The sequence below is a fragment of the Chamaea fasciata genome, unplaced genomic scaffold (genome assembly GCF_029207755.1).
Source record: "Chamaea fasciata isolate MVZ Bird 193981 ecotype frontalis unplaced genomic scaffold, bChaFas1.0.hap1 SCAF_1, whole genome shotgun sequence".
Classification (NCBI taxonomy): Eukaryota; Metazoa; Chordata; class Aves; order Passeriformes; family Sylviidae; genus Chamaea; species Chamaea fasciata.
The window spans coordinates 96,182,863-96,190,171 of NW_027094086.1; positions in this window are offsets into that span (position 1 = coordinate 96,182,863).

The window sequence follows — 7,309 nt, forward strand, 5'->3', positions numbered from 1 at the left end:
GCTTCCAGTAGGGATTCATGTAAATTAATTTGCCTCAGGTTGAAGCTGTATGATGTCTGGGACTCTGGGCATTTTGGTGATTGTGAAGGCTTCGGGGATTTTATATGTAACCTTCATTCACCCTTCTTGCACTAAAATGAGCACAAAATATCTGAAATAGAAGAAGGACAAAAGGAAGCACAAGTTGACAATAAAAGTATTGATCATAAATCTTAAAACTAAAGGAAGTGGGAAATAGAACAAATTTTAAAAAAAAAAAAAAAAAGGAACAAAATTATTAGAGGATCATAGATGTTTTGGTGGAAAAATATTGCAACCAAAAATCTTCACAGCAAACAAAAACCTATTTCCTTTAGAATTTTTATAAAACACTGGATCTGAAGTAGATGAGACTCACAGGGGAAATATCAGATTTTTCCAAGACAAAAAAATCTACAGCTATATTAATTTGGAACCAAATTTAAAACCAAAAAAAATTCAACCTACCCTCAAACCATTTTCATGAAAAATATTCTGCTTATGTAACTGTAAGAAAATTTTTGTGCGTACTGGAAACATGAAACTGATTTTTATTCTGTGTTCCTCTCTACTGCCCAATCAAACTGCATTGGAGTAAGTAAAATTAGAATAATTAATACCCTGAAGGTGTTCGCTTCTGTTAAATACTAATCACTCATCACTCATGAAAAAAAAACCAACTTGTAACTCCCACACTCAGTGTCAAACTTACCATATTTAAAAAGCTGTAAAATGTTGATATCCATAAAGGACAACGATTCTTAGTATATGGGATGCTTTATCCATCTTGATATCTGTTCCGAATACTGAAGTCCTACTTTGTGCAAAATAGCCCATTAAAACAGGGATTTTCAGGTTTCTATCATCATTTGCAGATTTTTGCTTTTTTTTTTCTTTACATGAATATTGAGCATGTGGCTTGTCCAAAACTACGTGTATCAGGAAATGTTCAAGTGTTCAGTTTCTCTATGCCTTCTCATATTCCTGAACTAAAACATGAAAAGCTGTCTCAACTGCTAAGACATCAACAATCTAAGGCTGGACAAAATGCTAAGAGTCAAAATTCATGTCAGATTAAAATACTCAGCTCTGGCAGTTCTCCTGACTCAAATACAGGAGACAGTAAACATGTATATTTGTAAGGGTAATTCTGACTATAGGCTTCTGACTTCATAACTGTATTATTTGATATTTGAAAAATCCCTGATATGTATTTACTCCAGGAAAAGAAACTTGTCATAAATATTGGAGAGCAGTGTAACTTTGTGTGTAGATGAACAGGATGTTGGAATAAGTTGTTCTAGGGAAAATTTTATTTATCTGGTTTTCTTGTTTAGTTGCCTTCATACTAAAAGTTATTTTTAGAGTGTCTGTATCCTAATGTTATACTGGCAGAATTACTTGATTGTTTACTCAGTCATCCCTTGCTGGAATAGAAATTTTGTACATACGTATCTTTTATTTCACTTTGTTTCTACAAAAAGTAGCATCTGTGAGCTAGGCTATCTGTTACACCACTAGGGTATTTTCCAGGATGATTTTGCCTGTCTAGGTATAGTAGCAAATCTTTTTCAGTGTGAATTATTTCTTTGTCTTCATAAAAGAAAAAAGGTTGGACTCTAGACTGCTTAAAATCAAGCTCTAGTTATTTTATCAAACACTCTGAAACTGATGTATGGTCTTCCATAGCTTCTGCTTTCACCTGCCTGTTTTGAACAAAAAGGATTTTTGAAGTGTACACTAGAATAAGACCAAAGCAGTTGCAAGTTTTCCAGTTTGAAATGACTAATGAAATTACATGCTGTACTCAGTTTTAATTGATGAAACTGCATGTATGAGTGGAAACCAATCAAGAAAATCTGAAGATTTGTTATAAAGAAGCCGAAATTAGGTGGTTAAAACACCTTGGATTGTCATAATTTAGCTTATATTCTTCATACTTGTAGTAGTTTGAAGGCAAAACAAATGAGAGGCTCCAAGTCAGAGGTACAATTTAATAGAAAAAAAAAAAAAAAATAAGGAAAGAAAGTAAACTAGAATAGATGCAATAATACAAAAGACCACTGACAGAGTCAGAATACAACCTGAGCGGAGTGATGGAAGCAGTCCAGAGGAGGTGGTCTTCCTGAAGCAGTGATCCTGTAGAAATGTCTGGTAGCTCGGGTCCTCTGGGAATCCAGTGGGTAAGCGTCCCTCTGGTGTTCAGAGTCTCAGCTTATATCCAGGCTGGAATGCTTGGTTCTTCCCTCTGGGCGGAGCATCTCACAATGGGATGGTGAGTCATGTGATAAGGCCTGATGGGCCCATTAACAGGAGGTAGCCCAGGAGGGGGTTATCTGTGAGCTGTGTAGCAAAGGTGCTGATGGGCCCATTAACAGAAGATAAGCCAGAGTGGAGGAGGCAGGGAGCACTGCCTCACCTGGTTTCAACAGTTCATGAAGATGGTGATAGAATATACTTCAACCCAGGACAATACTATACCTAATTTTTCACTTCAAGAAAAGTCAGAGACTACTCTCAAAAGACCGACAAATTAGCAGGAAGGATTTCTTCAGAGACAGGCTTTGTAATGACACTGTTACTGGCCTGAATAGGCTGGAGTCTTGATTTGTAAAATTCTGAACCTCATGTAACTGTTCAGGGGTTTATAAATCCATGTAATGGTTATGATTTTGGGTGCTCTGAGCCCATCTATTACACTCAATTTAATGCAATTCACATTATGAAATTACTTTTTGGACTATTTGAGTTGAAATTTTGTTTCATTAAGCTTCATTCTGAAGAGGTATTTATGCAAATGCCCTGGGTTTTGATTATTTTGAATTTTAGTCTCAGATGGCTCAAATTCCTTCAGCTGCTACATCACCCTAGAGATGTCTAAATGTTTGCTACTGAAAATGGCCTGTTCTTTCTAAATAAAATCTAATTGCCATGCTTTGACTAGAACAATGAATTCTGACATGGTTTAAGCATCAAGTAGGAGAAAGCCCAGTACTTGGTGCAACTCATCCCCTTGAGTTTCACGTACAGTCACAAGCCTGTCTCCAAAAAACTTTTGGTGATCACAGAATTAACTAGGTTGGAAAAGACTTTTAAAATCATCTAGTCCAACCTATGACCTAACACCTCCTCATCAACCACAAAGTGTCATATCCAGTCTTCTTAAACATGTCCAGGGACAGTGACTCCACCACCTCCCTGGGCAGATGATTCCAGCGTGCAATCACTCTTTCAGTGAGGAATTTCTTTCTGATATCTAACCTAAACTTCCCTTGGCACAGCTTAAGACTGTCAACTCGTTCTGTCAGTTGTTGCCTGGGAGAAGAGACCGACCCCCACCTGACTACAATCACATTTTCAGGAAGTTGTAGAGAGTGATAAGGTCACCTCTGAGTCTCCTTTTCTCGAGGCTAAACAACCCCACCTTCCTCAGTTGTTCCTCACAGGGCTTGTGTTACAAGCCATTCACCAGCCTTATTGCCCTCCTCTGGGCGCATTCAAGAATCTCAACATCCTTCCTAAACTGAGGGGCCCAGAACTGGTCACAGCACTCAAGGTGTGGCCTCACCAGTGCTGAGTACAGGGGAAGAATGACTTCCCTGGTCCTGCTTGCCACACTATTCCTGATACAGGCCAGGATGCCTTTGGCCTTTTTGGCCACATGGGCACACTGCTGGCTCATGTTCAGCTGCTGTCAACCAGTATCCGCAAGTGCCTTTCTGCCTGGGCACTTTCCAGCCACTCTGTCCCCAGCCTGTAGCGCTGCAGGGGGTTGCTGTGGCTAAAATGCAGAACTCAGCACTTGGACTTGAGTTAAACTTCATGTTATTGGACTCGGCCCATCTATCCAGCCCGTCCAGGTCCCTTTGCAGAGTCCTATCCTCCAACAGATTGACACATGCTCCCAGCTTGGTATCATCTGCAAATTTACTGATAGTGGCCTCAATCCCCTCATCCTGATCATCAATGAGGATATTAAACAGGACTGGGCCCAGCACCGACGCCACTAGTGACTGGTTGCCAGCTGGATGCAGCACTACCTACCACCATCCTCTGGGCCTGGCCATCCAGCCAGTTCTTAACCCTGTCCAAGCCATGGGCTATGAGCTTTTCCAGGATATGCTGTGGGAGATGGTGTCAAAGGCTTTGCTGAAGTCCAGGTAGACAACATCCACAGCCTTACCTGCATCCACCAGGTGGGTCACATGGTCATAAAAGGAGATCAGGTTGGTCAAGCATGACTCACCCCTCCTAAACCCATGCTGGCTTGGTCTGATTCCCCAGCCATCCTGTAGGTGCTGTGTGATGGCACTCAAGATGATCTGCTGTATAACCCTGCCAGGTACCAAGGTCAGGCTGACTGGCCTATAGTTTCCTGGATCCTCCTTCTTGTGGGTGGGCATCACATTGGCCAGCTTTCAGTCATCTGGGACCTCCCCACTGAGCCAGGATGAATGGTAAATGATGGAGAGTAGCTTTGCAAGCTCATCTGCCAGCTCTCTCATTACCCTAGGATGGATCCCATCTGGTCCCATAGATTTATGAGAATCTAAGTGGCTCAGCAGGTCTCTGACTGCTTCCTTCTGGATAACAGGGAGGTGTCATGGGTTTTGTAAAGAGTATATTATTCTGTTCCATCTGGGTGGACCAGAATTGCTTATCTTTGCTCAAATGGGTCAGTGTCCCTTATCAGATGGTGGAGTGCTCCTTATCTCTCTTCATTGTTTCACTACTTCCATGGGAATGTCTTCTGCTAATGGACCATTAAGAGCTCATCAATGACATGACACATTACACTGCACTATTGTAAGCTGCTCCACACAGGGAGGAGGAGCCAAACCATCTTAACCTACATAAAAAGCAGCCATAGTCCCACTAGGTAACCAGTTTTTTCCACCAGATCCCTGGAGGAAGACCGGACCCATCTCACCATTACTGGACCCTTTTACTTCAACGGGACCATCTCTACTCCAACAGAACCACATCTGCCACTCCAAGAGGGTTTACTTTGGACTGCTTCCAACACCCTGACCAACAGGGTGTCAGGTTGTATTTCTGACTCTGTCAGGGTTTTCTAGGATTTCTTGTTTATTTGTTTGTTTATTTTTCTGTACTGCAACATCTGTATTTTTATATCCCTAGTAAAGAACTGCTATACCTATTCCCAAAATCTTTGCCTGACAGCCTTTTAATTGCAAATTTATGATAATTTGGAAAAGGGGGGGAGGGGCTTACATTTCAAGGGAGACTCCAACTCTCCCTGGCAGATACCTGTCTATCTAAACCAAGACAGGCGGCTATTCTGTTCCCTGACACCACCTACCAGCTCAGGAGGCCAGTTGTCCTGAGGACAATCTGTCTTTTTGTTGAAAACTGAGGCAAAGAAGGTGTTCAGTACCTCTGTCTTTTCCTCATCTTTAGTCACTAAATTCCCTCCCGCATCTAATAGAGAATGGAGGTTGTCCTTCCTTTTGCCATTAATGTATTTATAAAAACATTTTTTACTGTCCTTCACAGAAGTTGCCAGTTTGAGTTCTAACTGGGTTTTTGCCTCTAATTTGGTGGATGATGATGGAATCATTATTGAATGCACAGGCAGTAACTTGTTTGGGTTTTGTTTGGGGTGGTTTTTTAATCACAGTAATTAAGGAACAAATTGCTCATTGCTTCTATGCTTCAATATTAGTAGTCAGCTTCATAACTTCTAGAATATTGGCCCAAAAGTCTCAGCTGAAGACATGATCCCTACATATGTTAAAAAATTATGAGTCCTTTTGGCCCTCCATATACTTCTTTTTTCAATTAATAGCAAAAATAAAGATAGGGACTTCTCAGACAGCTTGTCTGTAGATCTAGCATATTATTTTCTCATTTTTGAGAAATAGTTATGTCTGCAAGCTGGCAGGATTTTCCTCAGAGGTTTTATATGATTCGCTAAGTTTAGCATTAAACTCAAAAAAGCAAAACAAGGTCCACTAATTGAAAATGAATGTGAATTACTTTGCCATGAAGGTACAGAGGGGCAGGCACTTCCTCCCTAAGAATTCCGAAGGAAATTTTATTTTAATAAAACACACACAACTTGTTTTAGGTAAAATTATTTCATTTAACTCAAAACTGTTTCTCATGATTGTCCCTATAGTCAAAACAACTTCAGTTCCAGTTTTCTGTAGATGATAATAGAAAATAATTCTTGAAATCCTCACTGTGAGTCACGTTTTATTCTTAATTTCATTTGCACTTTTTATGTTTTTTCATATCTGAAATACTATCTTTTTAATTTGTGATGCACCACAATGGATCCATTAACCATATCATTATAGAATTATGTTAAAGACTGTATTTTGAAACTGATCATTGTTTTGTGGCTTGTGTAGGCTTGTTGTACTATACTTTTCTTGCTCAAAGCACCATCTAACATAGGGGTTTTCACTAACAGCTTTGAAACAGTGTATGAGAAAGGTGTGTTTCATTAAGTGTAATTGAAAACACTGATTAACCCTAACATCTAGATATACATTATGGTCGGTTTCAATTCCTTTACATAAAAATACTGAAGGTTTCCATAACAGCCAAAAAACTCCCTTAATGCTATTTTACTACCTCTTCAGTCCAGTGATATTGACCTGTTCTGAGCTGAGCTTCAGCAGACTGGGATCAAATCACACAGACTTTTCAAGCCAAATGATCAGTTACAATAATACCCACTCAAAGATCAAATTAATGTGAAAAGGACTTAATAGTACAGTTAAAACTTTTACAGAAAAAGAGCCCTTTCTAGTACCTATTCATTTTCTGTGCTGATACATCCAGTGTCCCTCTGGTTCTCAGAGTTGACATTCTCAGATTTTTATTTCACTTTATTTGTCTCTCCATCAAGCAACTTAAGCAGTGTGAATGTCTTCTTCCCTAAATAATTATAAAGCTAAATTGACAGGCTTAAAAACATTGAACTTGTGGTTTCAAATGCATGTATAATCCATTTATTATGTAAATAACTAATTTAAAAATGGGGAAAATACATCAACCCAGCAAACACAGCAGAAGAAACTGGCCTTGATCCCAACAAGTAATTGTGTGGCAGCAGTACTCACTAGGTTTAAAAGCTGACAATGGATATAGCAGTGTCTCACACGCAAGAGGGTGACAGGCTGAGAAGATCCACAGACAACACAGAGGTTCTGAGATATTAGGAGTAGTACAACTGCTGTGACAGTTTCCTACTCTGTCAGTGCTGCTCTGTTATATCAAGGCTCCTTCATAAAGCTGTTTATATCTCCTGTCAATGTGA